Source organism: Bos taurus, chromosome 12 (assembly GCF_002263795.3).
Source record: "Bos taurus isolate L1 Dominette 01449 registration number 42190680 breed Hereford chromosome 12, ARS-UCD2.0, whole genome shotgun sequence".
NCBI classification, from domain to species: Eukaryota; Metazoa; Chordata; class Mammalia; order Artiodactyla; family Bovidae; genus Bos; species Bos taurus.
Genome location: NC_037339.1, coordinates 14,837,827 through 14,853,391, shown reverse-complemented (window position 1 = coordinate 14,853,391; position 15,565 = coordinate 14,837,827). Strand labels below are relative to the sequence as shown.

General features: G+C 41.7%; 1 protein-coding gene across 1 annotated transcript in view; it reads right to left on the bottom strand.

Annotated features, from left to right (window-relative positions):
* Window positions 1-15,565, bottom strand: part of LOC132346790 (collagen alpha-1(I) chain) — a 70,310-nt gene that overhangs the window by 18,237 nt on the left and 36,508 nt on the right. The window contains exons 4-5 of the mRNA XM_059892310.1: window positions 15,121-15,267; window positions 726-853 (exon numbers count right to left, since the gene is read on the bottom strand). The gene's annotated coding sequence lies outside the window, so the exon portion shown is untranslated. The remainder of the gene's footprint in view (window positions 1-725; window positions 854-15,120; window positions 15,268-15,565) is intronic.

Sequence of the window (15,565 nt, the reverse complement as noted above, 5' to 3'; positions counted from 1 at the left end):
GTCTTAACCTCTGGACTTCCAGAGAAGTCCCCTAACCTGTCTTTGAACTTCAGTCTTAACCCCACCAGCTTGCCTTCTGTGTCCATCCTTCCCCCCACGGAACCTCAAACTGAGCACATCCAACACTGAACTCCTCTGAGGGCCTCGTCCTTTTCATATTCTCTACACCTCCTGCCTCAGTGTGGTCCTACTATCCACTTGTCATCCAAGTCACCCCCTTCCTTTCCCTCACGTCTGCATGTACAACCAGTAACCAAGTTCTGTTCATTTTAGGTCCTACATTTCTGTTAAATTGGTGGGTCAGTTCTCTCCATATCTACTACTGCTGCCTTTGTTTAGACCCTCAACCCTCTCTGTTATAAGAACTTTATATCTCCCTAGTCTCCTCGTCGCTACTGTCTTCCCATGATGCTGCCAACAGAGCAAGCTTCCTCCACAAAACTGACCTCATGGGGAAAGGAGAGGGTGGGATGAATAGAGAGAGCAGCACGGAAACAAATACATGACCATGTGTAAAGTATATAGCCATGAGAATTTGCTGTGTGACACAGGGAGCTCAACCGAGTGCTCTGTGACAACCTAGAGGGGTGCGATGGGGTGGAAGATGGGAGGAGGGTTCACAAGGGAGGGGAGCTGTGGCTGATTCATGATGATGTATGGTGCAAATCAGCACAGTACTGCAAAGCAATTATCCTCTGATAAAAAATTAAGAGAAAAAAACTGACCTCATGACCTGATCATCTCCACATGACATAGTGCAGTTTAAAGCTGAGCTCTGAGTACTTCAAGAGTTCAGACAGGTGATGATGGGCCTCTGTCGGGAATGCAAGGAAGCCTTTCTAGATGAAGCCACCTGAAAAAAAAAATCACAGAGTAGATGGCCAGTCCCTCGTTTGGTTTTTTGAATATTTATTTATTTAGCTGTGCCAGGTCTTAGTTGTGGCACCCAGGGTCTTCACTGCACCGTGTGGAATCTTCCCTTGTGCCTACAGACTAGCTGTGGTGTGCAGGTGTGCAGGCTTGGTTGCTCCGGGGCATATGGGATCTTTCTTCCCTGACCACGGATTGAACCCATGTCGTCCATACTGCAAGGCGGATTCTCAACCACTTCACCACCAAGGAAGTCTTCAGCAGTCCCTGTTTAACTAGATAATTATTCACTCAGTCATGGCTGCTCACGGCCAAGAAAAGTTTAGTCAGAAAGAAGTTTCATGCTGCTATGAAAACAGTGATTTGTTGAAGACAAAGAAGGAACTCTTCATTTTCTCTGAAATGTGAGGATCTTAGGGTTTGGGATTTCTGTCTTTCAAGTACAGTTGACATTGACACGTATCTGTTGGCTGGCCTTCAAGTTCAGCCACGGCCTTTGCCCTGGTGCCCCCTGACCTCGCCTCACACCTCCCATCTCCTTTTAACTTGAGAGGCAGAGGCATTCTCACTTCTCTTCAGGGAGGGATTGTTTCTTGTCTCTTCAAAGAGAAACTTGAGAAGGCCAACAGTGTGGGCCTCTCCTGCAGGTACAGTGAATTCTAGATGAGTCTGAGAAACAGCGGAGTCGATTTCAGTTTTCAAGGATATCAAAGAACTTTAGGAAAGCACCCAAATCTGGGGTATTTTGAGTTCAATTTCTGGACATGTCGATAGAGATATGACTACAAAATGCTCTGAAGGACAGTAGATATTTTGCTCAGCAAACTGACTTGTGAAAGTTTAATCAGCGAATTTATTCTTCCTTCACCTCAGCCCATCCAGGATGTAGAAATGAACTTTCCTTCTTTCAGAAGAAATTTACTCCACATGCTCTGTGAGACAATGTAAGAGAAACTATAGTAGATCAGATAAACTGATCCATAAGAAGATGCTGTCAGCTACAAATGATACCAAATATCAACCTTTTAATTGTGATACCTAAACATAATTTCCCTAGAAGATATCATTTTACTTAAAAATTATTTATTTATATATTTGGCTGAAATATATATATTATATATATATTTGGCTAAAATATAATATATATTTATATATTTAGTTGTGCCTGTGAACTCTTAGCTGCCGCATGTGGGATCCAGTTCCCCCTAGCAGGGACCAAACCCAGGCTTCCTGCACTGGGAGCGGGGAGTCTTAGCCACTGGACAACCAGCGAAGTCCCCAAGAATGTCATTTTAGTAACAGCTGTATACTTGCTTTGTATGAGTGTTTACTTTCTAAAGGAAATGATCCCATTGCCATCCTTTTGCCTGTAGGAGAGTAGGGGCAGTAGGGGAAAGACAACTTAAGGAAAAGGTTGTGGAAATGGATCTGATGGTTCGGGCAGATGATTAACTGCCTCTGCAGAGGCAGCCCCGAGGTCTACAAAAGCCCTTCCTCAATTTAAGACTTTCCCCGTTTCCCTCCTGATTGTTGAAATCTGATCTTTGTTTCATAGTCATACATCAGTAGCTTGATAACACTGATTTGTTGATTGTAATTTTCCTCACGTATTCAAAACTAGAGAAGCAGGCAAAAGCTCGATGCCAGGGTTGCCTCTTTTTGCCGGTCTTCATCTTCATGTATTACGGTGGAAAGAACAAGACCTGGGAAAGGATCCCCAGAGAGCTCAGACCACGGAGAGGAGAAGAGACGCAACTGCCTCCTTAGGGGGCTACTCGTCATCTTTTGGAGTACTGGATTAACCCTACTACAAAGGGGCACTTTCCCAGTTAAACCAAACTCTCGGTTTTCTATTGGGTTGGCCCAAAAGTTCATTTGGACTTTTCCATAAGATGTTACAGGAACACCTGAACAGAGTTTTTGGTCAATTCAACATGATCCTGGGTGTCAGGATCAGTTGTGAAATGTGTGTCACAAACACATTGCTAGTAATAAAGTGGTAGAGTTTTCTTAGTAGCAATGGTTATTATTGCTCAAGAAATGTGAGTGGATTAAGGGTTAGCCTTTAAAAAATGTCTTCCTCACTCAGGTCCATTCTAACGCGTTTTCCTGGGGGAGAAGCTGAGGGAGGGGGATTACTAATGAGTTACTAATGAGACACAGGGGTCACTCTACGGCACCTCCAGTGGTTCATGCCCAAGGACCTCCTTTGTTTTGGGTGCCATGATTAGATGAGGTTGAGAAATACTGGTCCCAGAACCATCTCTCAGGGAGACCTCTGGGCCTCTAAGTTTGTGCACAATTGTGCTTGCATGTGGCATCTTTCTCCCCTCTTCCTTCTCACCTTGCAGTTCAACCCCAGGTACTAACACAACACAGTGTTTGGTTAGTTCTTACTTGTCACATGGGCTTACTCTGAAACCTTTCATCGAGTTGTCGTGGACCAAGCTGCTGCCTCCAACTTGTCCAGCTCAGAAACAGAGAAAATTGGCTGTGTTTTTCTTTTTCTCAAGTCATCAGCATTTAAAGCCCACCTCTGCTGTTTAATTTCTGTGTGACCTTGGAAACTTTCTTAACCTCCCTAAGGCTCAGTTTCTCTCACCTGGAAAACGGGAATACAATAGGGTTGTTGTAAGTATTATGTTGAGATGATGTTATTTGGAGGAAAAACTTCTTCTTCCAACTTGAGTTCAGCTTGTCAGGAGAAAACACAAAGCTTACTTACATTCAGTGGAGGTTTTAAATGAAATGACTCCCAAAGCAGGGAGAGATAGGGGTGTACATATGAACTAAATGCGAGAGGGAGGGAAGAGAAAGAGGTTCTGTGGAAGAACAAAGGGAAGGCCTGACAGTTTCAGATAAAGTTTGTTAAGCAGTTACTCATCCCCGTGATAATGATTAGTCTCCTTTCCGGCTGTGAGTCTCCTGGACAGGGAATTGATGACAGCTGTATTTTTCAAGAGTGCTGGCTAAGTCCCGAAAAGAAGCTTAGGGAAGGTTGCTTTCTGTGGCTGCTATTTGTTTAGATGCTTTTAGTTTAAAATAATCTTTACGCTATCGAGGCACATGTTGGATTCCTTCACTGAAAGACACAGGGTGCTGTCTAGGTGTTGTTACAGGAGAGGTGAATCTTTCAGAGTTCAGAGACATTAACCAAAAGGAACATCATCACTCTCGGGGGTCAATGGCTCCCTTCTGGGCACTGAGGAGGAGGTACCATAGAAATCCTAACAGCGACGGCAACAATGAAAAGAAGTGTTCTGCTTCTCTCAAGGGTAGAAAAGAAGTCCCCACTCTCCACTCTTAGACCACAAACACAGATGACGGGTTCCTGCCCCTACATGGGAACAGCCTCTTCTTTGATCCTCAGCACAGGAAAACTTAAGCTGAATAAAAATCATTTTCCTTCTGACATTTTTGCTCCTGGTGTCTGTTGTTGTTGTTCGGTCACTGTCATGTCCAGCTCTTTGCCACTCCATGGACTGCAACACTCCAGGCTTCCCTGTCCTTCACCATCTCCGGGAGCTTGCTTAAACTCATGTCCATCGAGTTGGTGATACCATCCAACTATCTTGCCCTCTGTCATCCCTTCTCCTCCTGCCTTCAATCCTTCCAGGCATCAGGGTCTTTTCCAATGATTCGGCTCTTTGCATCAGGTGGCCAAAGTATTGGAGCTTCAGTTTAACATCAGTTCTTCCAATGAATATACAGGATTGATTTCCTTTAGGATGGACTGGTTGGATCTCCTTGCAGTCTAAGGGACTCTCAAGAGTCTTCTCCAACACCACAGTTCAAAAGCATCAGTTCTTTGGTGCTCAGCTTTCTTTATGGTCCAATTCTCACATTCATACACGACTACTGGAAAAACCACAGATTCGACTAGATGGACCTTTGTTGGCAAAGTAATTTCTCTGTTTTTTAATATGTTGTCTAGGTTTGTAACAACTTTTCTTCCAAGGAATGTCTTTTAATTTCATGGCTGCAGTCACCAACTGCAGTGATTTTGGAGCCCAAGAAAATAAAGTCTGTCACTGTTTCCATTGTTTCCCCATCTATTTGTCATGAAGTGATGGAAGCAGATGCCATGATCTTAGTTTTTCGAATGTTGAGTTTTAAGCCAGCAATTTCACTCTCCTCTTTCACCTTCATCAAGAGGCTCTTTAGTTCCTCTTTGCTTTCTGTCATAAAGGTGGCATCATCTGCATATCTGAGGTTGTTGATATTTCTCCTGGCAATCTTGATTCCAGCTTGTGCTTCATCCAGCTTGGCATTTTACATGATGTACTCTGCATATAAGTTAAATAAGCAGAGTGACAATGTACAGCTTTGACATACTCCTTTCCCAGTTGAGGACTTTTCTTGTGGCTCAGCTGGTAAAGAATCCACCTGCAATGTGGGAGACCTGGGTTCAATCCCTGGGTTGGGAAGATCTTCTGGAGAAGGGAAAGGCTACCCACTCCAGTATTCTGGCCTGGAGAATTTCATGGACTGTATAGTCCATGGGGTCACAAAGAGTCAGACACGACTGAGTGACTTTCACTCTCTCTCACTCACTCGCTTAGTTTCCCAATTTTGAAGCTGGTGTCTGAGAGATGGTCAAAATGAGGCAAGGGATGTGGGAGAGTGCTTATAGAGTCAAGGTAGAAATTACAATCACTTAATGAGGACCAGGGGCTTCCCTGGTGGCTCAGATGATAGAGAATCTGCCTGCAATTCAGGAGACACAGGTTCAATCCCTGGGTTGGGAAGATTCCCTAGAGAAGGAAATGGCAACCGATGCCAGTATTCTTGCCTGGAGAATCCCCATGGACAGAGGAGCCTGGCGGGCTACAGTCCATGGGGTCACAAAGAGTCGGACATGACTGAGTGACTAAACAACAACAGCGAGGAACAGGTGAAAATCTACATCCAGGTGTGTGTATTTTTAAGTCCAAGGACACAGACTGTGTCAAAGTAAATAGCTTTATATAAAGGTGTGATTTAGTCTCAAGGTATTTTAAGCCCTGATAAGAAAAATCTTTAAAAATAAGAGATAAATCTCTACTTGGCTTGTTAGAGAAAAGAATAGTGGAATACTTCATATTGCATAGGTTTTCATGATTTTTAATTCCATTTTTTTTTGGGGGGGTCTAATTCCATTCTATTTGTGGTACATGTAACTCTAGGAGTGAAAACTCATTAGAAAATTTTATGTAATACATAATTGCGTTGACAATGGCTATACCAAAAGAGACTGACTCCCAGTGAGAAATACTTTTTAATTTTACTATTTATTTTATTAAGGATTTATTAATTGCATGTATTACAAAGGGGACTGCTCCAAGCCTATGAATATTATTCTTATATAATTGTGCAAATTATATAAATGATTTATGCAAAATAATTCAAAATGGCTAAATCTGAAAGTTTAATTTGGAATATATGACCAATATTTTCTTTGGTAAGGTATATTTTCCCTCCCCCAGGCCAAGTGGTAATTAAATAAGAAATAAGGGGAGCAAGGTACACTGGAGGTTAGAAAATGAAGTTCAATTTTCATTTTATTTATTTATTTACTAATTTTTAAAGTTTTGGCCATGCCCTATGGCATGTAGGATCTTAGTGCCCCAGCCAGGGCACCCAGAGCAGCCCAAAATAAATAAAACAAATAATAAATAAATACATTTTTTTAAAATCTGAATTTTCAAAATTATTGAAAACCATATCTGTTTTCTATATCCATTCATTGTGTCATTCAGTGACTGTTCCATTACCTTTTACTATGGTCTTGTGGTGAAGGACACAATGAAACAGAATATCCAGCAGTGACTGAGTTCTTTAGCATTTGGCAAGAGCTTTACACACACTAGTTGAGGCCCACAAGAGTTCGCTGAAATGAATATTATCATTCCCATTTTACCAATGACAAATCTTAGGCTCAAAATGATTGTCCAAATGTCCATAACCTGATTCCAAGTCCAGGGTTCTTTCATCCAAAACATGAACTATATCTTACCCTTGTACCTTGCCTTTAGGTCTCAAGTCTGGGAGAGGAGGTATCCATACATTTAAAAGGAAAAAAACAAACAAGATTTAGACAGCAATGCGAAATAGGGATTTGGAAAATATTACGGGGTAGTAAGTGGTTAAATGCCTAATGTGCAAGGCAGAAAGCAAGGATCACTCAGGAGGAACATACCACTCTTGATGGAGAAAGCAGAGTGTATGTTTATTACAAGTGGAAAATAATCTTTACCACACAAGGACTAACAGTCTGTTTGTGGAATCTGATGTAATCATATAAAAACTATTGTTAACTTCAAACAAGCAAAAAATGCATAAATCAAATCCATGTTTCTTATCAGATCTGTGGTACCTACTTTTGGCACCTGTAAATAATTCTAAGTGTGAAAAGCTTTGATAAACCAACTTCGTTTGAAAAGCAAAAACATACAGATGGTGAGACTATCAGAGGAAAACGATTTAGGGTAATCTCAATTTAACCCAATATCAACTGAAGTGAAGGAAATGGGTTAACAACAGATACTTACCTTTACTAATCCACAGAATTCATGATATCTACTCAGGCTCTTTAAAACTCTCTGTTTCAGTATTAGTATCCACTAGATGTGACTATTTGAATTTTAATTCATTATAAATTAAATTTAAAATTCAGCTTCTCAGTTGCAGTAACCACCTCTGACATACTCAGCCGTATATGGTGATTGGCGGCCATACTGGACAGTGCAGACTCAGGACATGTTCATCTTTGCAGAAAGGTCTGCTAACACGGCTGCTCTAGACTCTGGCAAAGGATAGATTTTGATAAGGATGTAAAATTATTTTTTAAAAGAAAAAGGGGGAAAATAAGGAGTTCTTCTTATTATACTTTTGCCTTGTTTTATATAATGGTAGCATTAGAGTTGCTGTATTCATTCATTTTTGAACAAATATTTGCGCTTTGCTAGGCATTGTGTAATTGCACCATTTCAGTTCTGCTAGGGATGAGCAGTTGTTTCTCCCAGAACCTAGCACCTAGAGTTGTGCAGGAAAATAGTCCTACTCGGTAGTCATTTATTGCTGGAACAATGTAGACCTTTAAGCTCCTTCCTTTGTCCTTGTACAGGTCAGGAGTGAGACGAGCAACTCCAGTGCTGAAGATAAGGCAAATTCTTAATTACCTAGCCGGTATCTCTTCCCTTCTTCCTTGTGCACAGAATTCCAGTTTTATTACAGTCATGTCCCCAGCCAGGGTGATGGATCAAGACTTTTTTGTGGAGGTCGTGCACTGCACAAAGGTGTCAGGCCCAAAAGTTGAGTGATGGATGAAAAATAAGTCTTTTTTAACGTTTACATAAATGTTTTATTACCTACTGGCTGTCCTGCCTGAGGCAGCCAGTCTCTCAAATTTTTCAGTCTATCAGCTCTCTTTGCTGATATTTCATTGCATATTCAGTGTACAGTGCTACCTTCACCCCATTTTCATTTTTTTTTTCGTCTTTGATGCCTTAAATCATTGTGTCTAATCCAAGTCTTGAGTCACTCTTCCCCCTCTTCCTCTTTTAATAGAGTCTTCTTTCCTGTCTCTCAACAGAAATAGCTTTTCCTCATTATATACAATAATTGCCTATTAAAAAATTAAACCATACATAAAAGTATAAAGGAGAAAGAAAAATACCTGAAATCTCATTTCTGGGATAACATTAACATTTTGGTGACTTTTTTTTTTCACGTTTGTATATACAAGGGATTTTCTGGATCATTTTGTCTGCTTCCTCCAGTCTTTTCCCCACATGATAAATTAAGAACCATCTCATTAGAGCCCACTACAAATTTAGTTGTCAGACTTTGCCTGGATGCTTACACTGCTTGGCAATGTTTTAAAATCTGTCACATTTCCTTTTTACTACATTGGGTTAATGGACATCTTCCCAGTTTTCCTCAAGCTCTACCTACTTGGCCGCAAAGAGTGAGTCCCTCCTCAACTCCCCTTCACCTTGGCAGACTTCTGTCATGGCCCATGCGTCAAAAAAAAAAAAAGACGAAGAGGGGCAAGGAGAAAGGAGGCAAGTCACGGTTACTTTGGGATGGACAGTGGGCACGCTTAGGAAACAAAAGCTGGGAAGGCAAAACGTAAGAGACCAGGAAGCCATGTTCACCGAGAAAGGCCAAGTCTGGATGCAAGAGCCAAAAAGGAAGGTTGCAATGGAAGCCCAAGAAGAGCCTTAGAGATTAGTCACCTGAGTGTGGCTCCTGTTTTTGTTTTTGTTTTTAACTATTTCTCTATTTTTGGCCACGCCGGGTCTTTACTGCTGCATGTGGGCTTTCTCTAGTTGTGGCGAGCGGGGGCCACTCTCTAGGTGTGGTGCACAGGCTTCTTATTGTAGTGGCTTCTCTTGTTACAGAGCACAGGCTCTAGGAGCCCAGGCTTAGTTGTTCTGTGGCACATGGGATCTTCCCAGACCGGGGATCAAACCCGGGTCTCCTGCACTGGCAGCCAGATGACTCCTGTTAACAGGGCGTTATGACAATCAACTCCAGGTGCTAAAGTAGCTCGAGGTGTCATGTGGCTCCTGACAGATCGGCGTTCTGGCCCCCAAAGAACCAACTCCACATGCACCCTTGGCCATTTGGTCCACTCACTCCACTCGCCCGACTGTGAACCTTAGAAGCAGCTCGTGCCCACATGAAGGTTAAGCCAGTGCCAGTTTATGTACAATGGCTTGTCTACAGAACTTCTCTTCCAGGCCGGAGTTGACCAGGGTCCTGCTCTGTCCTAATGAGTTGTTCCCTTGAAGCATTCTTCCTGATATTCCTAAAACCCTCGCCAAGCTCTGGTGAAAGATACTACATGTATTACCAGAAGCCATGTTCTAAGATGGGAACACATCCTATGTTTTGATGCTGTTGTGTAGAAAAGAGAGGGGAACAAAGCCTTTCAGTGTTCTGGCAAGATTGAAAGGCTGCTGGGATGGGTATAGAGGGGAGAGTTGGGGAGAGGATCTGAGGTTCTAGCGGCTTCTTATGTGGACTTTAAAGCAACTGGCTCATTTTTCAGCTGCATGTTCATTGTCAAAGCCCAGGGTGCTGTGATTCCAGTCCCTAGGCATTTCAGAGATATTATGCCGTAAGTCAGGTCACTTCTAGACTTCCTTCACTGCTGGTTTCAGGTTCAGTTCTCATGAATTTCCTGAGTCAGTTATGACTCATCCATCTGCTTAACGGTTTTTAAAATGTTGATGATGTTTGTCTTCGTAGACATATGCCTATCTTTTAAATTTATTTATTTTTAACCTTTTACTGTCAGTTTTGGGGCTGGGGAAAGTGATTGAAGTAAAATGCCCTTAACTCATCATCTTAAACCAGAAGTTAGCATGAGAGTATTTGCCAAGGAGAGCAATATTGTAAAAACAGTATTTTAAGGAAGCTCAGATCATCTTTAAAATGCAGGACAAACTAGATGGGCAGAAACTTAAGTCACGAAGTTAGGAGGGCCCCACAAAAATCCCAAAGGGAGAAAGTTAAAGGTCTAAAATGTGGTTGTGGCAAGGAGAATGAAAAGAGCCAAACCTTTGAAAAAAGAGAAAGGAATTTGTTGACCAATTGACTACAAGAAAGAAAGAGGAGTCCATGTACCTGGGAGAGGATGACTGAAAGAATCCATGGAATTATGAGAAGGAATAAGGAAGAAGAAGCATGGAAGAAATTGGAGGGGCAGTTCCTGGCTTCTGTTTTTATAATGGTCTAAGTGTTGAGAATGAGGAGAAAGTGTGTTTCCTCAGAGCAACTAAAATGTATTTGCCAAAAGTCATCAAACTTGTTAAAGTAATTAGTTAATTTATTTCGTGCTGTGCTGGGTCTTTGTTCCTGCGTGCAGGGTCTCCCTAGTTGCGGCCAGAGGAGGCTACTCTCTAGTAGCTGGGGCACATGGACTTAGTTGTCCGGAATCTTCCCTGATCCAGGATCAAACCTGTATTGCCTGCACTGGCATTCAAATTCTTACCCACTGGACCACCAGGGAAGTCCTTAAATTATAGCTTGTTTAAAGATATTTGAAATAGATATTCAAGAAATTCTAAATGTAACATTGGAAGAGAATGACCTCAGAGGTTCAGGAGGTGATGTCCTCTCTCTCCATTGGAAGGTCACATCTTTTTAGGAAAAGGGTTTTTATTCTCTGGAGGGAGTAAATCAGAGGGATTCTGATTTGGGAGTTACTAGGCATAGTCTCCCTGGAGAAAGAAATGACAACCCACTCCAGTATTCTTGCCTGGAGAATCCCATGAAGCCTGGCAGGCTACAGTCTATGGGGTCGCAAGAGTTGACATGACTGAGCGACTAAGCACACACAGGCATAGTTAAGTTTGGGGGTACTACAAAGTTATTTTAGGGGAATAAGAAAAACTCTGCAGCCTTCTTACCTCACAGGTAGCCAGGCTGTCGTTTTTAGTCAAGAGACCACAAGAGGCTTTTTTTTTTTTTTACTTAAAGAAATCTGAGGACCTCCCTGGTGGTCTAGTGGCTAAGACTCCCTGATCCCACTGCAGGAGTCCTGGGTTTGATCCCTGGTCAGAGAACTAGATCCCCTATGCCACAATGAAGACTGAAGATCAAGAGGGCTGCAACTAAGAAGCAGTGCAGCCAAATAAATTTAAAAAAAAAATTTTTTTTTTTAAATAAATCTGACTAAGCTAGGAGGAAAAGTCTAAATATACAGACAACAAGAGCTCCCTGTGCCAGACAAGGATCTCCAGGGAAGCAGAGAATCAACAGGATATAGGTATATTTGCATGAAGACATTTATATTAAGGGATTGGCTCATGCAATTATGGGGACCAGAAAATCCAACATCTATAGGGCAGGTCAACAGGCCAGAAAGTGAGTCAGGATTTCTTTGTTACAGTCTTGAGGAAGAATCACTTTTCTTGGGAAACCTGTTTTTTTGCTCTTAAGGGCTTCAACTGATTAGATGAGGTCCATCCACATGATTGAGAGTAATCTCCTTTAAAGTCAACTGACTGTAGGTGTTACTCACACCTACAAAATACCTTCACATCATGTCTAGAATAGTGCTTGATGAAACAACTGGGCACTATAGGCTAGGCAAGTGAAAGTGAAAGTGAAGTCCCTCAGTTGTGTCTGACTCTTTGCGACCCCATGGACGGTAGCCTACCAGGCTCTGCGGTCCATGGGATTTTCCAGGCAAGAGTACTGGAGTGGGCTGCCATTTCCTTCTCCAGGGGATCTCCCCAACCCAGGGATTGAACCCGGGTCTCCTGCATTGCAGACAGCCGCTTTACCGTCCGAGCCACTAGGGAAGCTAGGCTACACAAATTGACCCAGAAAACTCAGTCCTCACATTCCCTGAAGCAACTTTCCATCCAGATGGGCCCAATACCAAAGCCCACCATCAACAAGGCCCACTTATGGGAGAGGCCTCTTAGTCCCCTTTTCTAAATGTCCCATGCTAAAGAAAGAACAGTCAACCAAGAATCAGTAGACATCTGAGCAAAGTCATTTGTGGAAACAAAGATAATTCAGGCAGAAGGAAAAAACTGAAAAACTACCAGGGATATCTTTGGGGAGATAACAGAAGACAAGTCTATCATGAAACAAGAAAGAAGCTACTGGAGAAAAAATGACTTCAGAGATCAAAAAGAAGCTCTTGGAAATTACAAACATTATAACACAAATGAAAAACTTGGTAAGAGGATTATAAGATAAAGATAAGGAAATCTCTAAGAAAGTAAAACAAAATGACAGAAAGATGGAAAACAGATAAGGGAAAAAGAGACAGAGAGATCAGTTTGGGAGAACTGATACCTAAATGAGGTTTTCAGAAAGAGAGAACAGAGAAAATGGAGGAGGGGAAAATATCAAAGAAACAATTCAGAAAAGTTTCCAAGCATTAAAGGTCATGAGTTTCCAGATTGAAAAGGTTTACCCAGTTCAGCTCAGGGGTTAAATCCATATCTACATGAAGCTACCTCATCATGAAATTGAAGAAAACAGGGAGTAAAGCCTGGGTGAGAAGGAGGGACAGATTACATACATATGATCAAAAATCAGGCTGACTTCAGACTTCTCAACAGCATCAGCAGAGACCAATGGAACAATGCCTTCAAAACTCTAACAGGAAAATAATATTTTAACCTGGTATTCTAATCCCAACCAAACCTTGCAAACTTAAGGGTGCAAGGATATTTTCAGAAATTAAAGCTCTCCAAAAATTGACTTCCCAACCATTTTTTTCTCAGCAAAGAGTGAAGGATATATTCCTTCCAAATAAAGGAGTAAAGAAAGAAAGAGGAGGAAATGAAATTCAGGAATCAAGGCATCGCTCCAAATCTTTGTTGTGACGAGACAAAGAACCGAGGAACATACACTTGCATGACAAAGGGATGTAAGGAAAGAGAGAAGGGAAAAGAATACTCAGGGACATGGTGAGGGGAGATCTCAGAACACAGAGAGAGTAGTCAGTCCAAACTGAATAAGATCAAAGGGTTCTGGGAGAAATGTCTCCAAGAATAAATTGATTGGTGGGACTTCCCTGGTGGTCCAGTGTTTAAGAATCTGCCTTCCAATACAGGGGATACAGGTTTGATCCCTGGTCTGGAAACTAAGGTCCCACATATGTGTGTGTGTGCTTAGTCGGGGCCAACTCTTTGCAACCATGGGACAACTAAGCCCTCACACAGCAACGACTGAGCCTTAGCACTCTAGAGCCTATGCTCTGCAACAGAAGCCCACTAGATGCAGTGAAGACCCAGCATGGCAAAAATATTTTTTTAATTAAAAAAAAAAAGAAATTGTTTGGGCGCTTGGCATGTTTGAACATATTAAAAGGAGAGTTACACCTCTTGGAACAATTTGGAGACAGAAAACTAAGCAATAAAATAAAAAACAAACCAAGAAATTATCAAATCCAGGAAAACCAAAAGGTTATTGAAGAAAGTAAAAGTAATCATGTCACTGAGAACTACTCGATTCAATTATAAACAGTATTTACCTAGTTAAAATAATGTAAATATTAAACATTGTTTAACTAAATGACATACTTGTTTAGAGGATTTATATTTGCAGTGCAGGCCAAGAAGTGGGGAAAAAGCTAAACCCTTATCTTGTATAATAAATAGAAACACGGATAATAAGCAACACTGAAAAATCAAGTAACGGTATTTATTTCCATAGCATCCCAGTAAGGTTATTTAAAGAGTTAAAGATAAATACATTAAAAAATACAATATGGTAAAGTTTACAAACACACACACACACAAACCAATGGACTTTAGAGTCAGATAGAACATAGTTGCAATCTGGGCATGCTACTTATAAAACATAAACATGTGGACAACTGGCTTAGCTTGATTGTGCCTCATGATTGATCTGCAAAATGGGAATAATAACAATGTCTCCTTCAGGGTTACTATCACTGTCACAAAATGTAACACATTTTATTTGCCTAACGTGTCTTATAGAGGATACTAAGACTCTGATGCTGGAAAAGATTGAAGGCAGGAGGAGAACGGGACAACAGAGGATGAGATGGTTGGATGATATCACCAACTTGGACGTGAATTTGAGCAAGCTCTGGGAGTTGGTGATAGACAGGGAAGCCTGGCATGCTGCAGTCCATGGGGTCGCAAAGAGCTAGACACGACTGAGCAACTGAACTGAACTGACTGATACTTATTTGGAAGCAATACTTGGATAAATCACTGTGAATAGAGGTTGGGACCTCCCTCAAGGGCAACCTCAAGACAGTATGATTGATACACTGGATTGCTTGAAATAGGAGGACTCTTTAGCTCACAAGCAGGTTGGGGACTGGGAGGCGAAAGAGGAAGGACAAAGTGAAAGATAGCGGGTTGGTAGAGGGCTCTGCATTGCTTAATTAGGCATCTCCTGAATTCCTTTCCTCAACACCCCTGCCCACCCTGCCGGGGGAAATCAATACATTTTATCAAACTCACTGGATTGGTGTGGAAACAAAAAAAAACAACAACAAAAAAGATAAATACATTAAAAATAAAAACCAAAAACAGAAAGCTAAAAGGCTTGTCTCTGGGAGGAAAAAAATTAATGGTGGAAACAAGGAAAAGATTATTGTTTTTCATTATAAGCTTTGTAGAACTGTTTGATTCTTGTCCTACACACACAATTTTAACAAAAACAAAAACTTAGGAAAACAATTTCCAGAATAGCATAAAACCCAAACTCCCAGCTATGGAGTCAGAATCCCGGATTCCCCTTTCGAGTTTTGCCACTCACCAGCTATGTGACCTTGGGTAAGTTTTCTAAGTTCTCCAGATTCTGTGAAAAGGGGCTGGTAATAGTTCTCACGGGCCTCCCAGGCGGCTCTGTGGTAAAGAATCCACCTGCCAGGCAGGAGTTCGATCCCTGGGTCAGGAAGATCCCCTGGAAAAGGCAATGACAATCTGCTCCAATATTCTTGCCTGGGAAATCCCATGGACAGAGGAGCCTGGTGGGCTACAGTCCATGGGGTTGCAAAAGAGCTGGACACGACTTAGAGACTACACAACAACAACAATTGTTCTCATGGTAACGGTACATATTTACTGATTCACAGCCCTGCTTGTGAACTATGAATGAAATAACCCATGTGAAGTCTAAGCACTATGATTGCTACACTTAGTGTGTTGCATAAACTTTGGCTAATTTTATAGCCATTATCAGGCTGATATCAAAGGCTCTT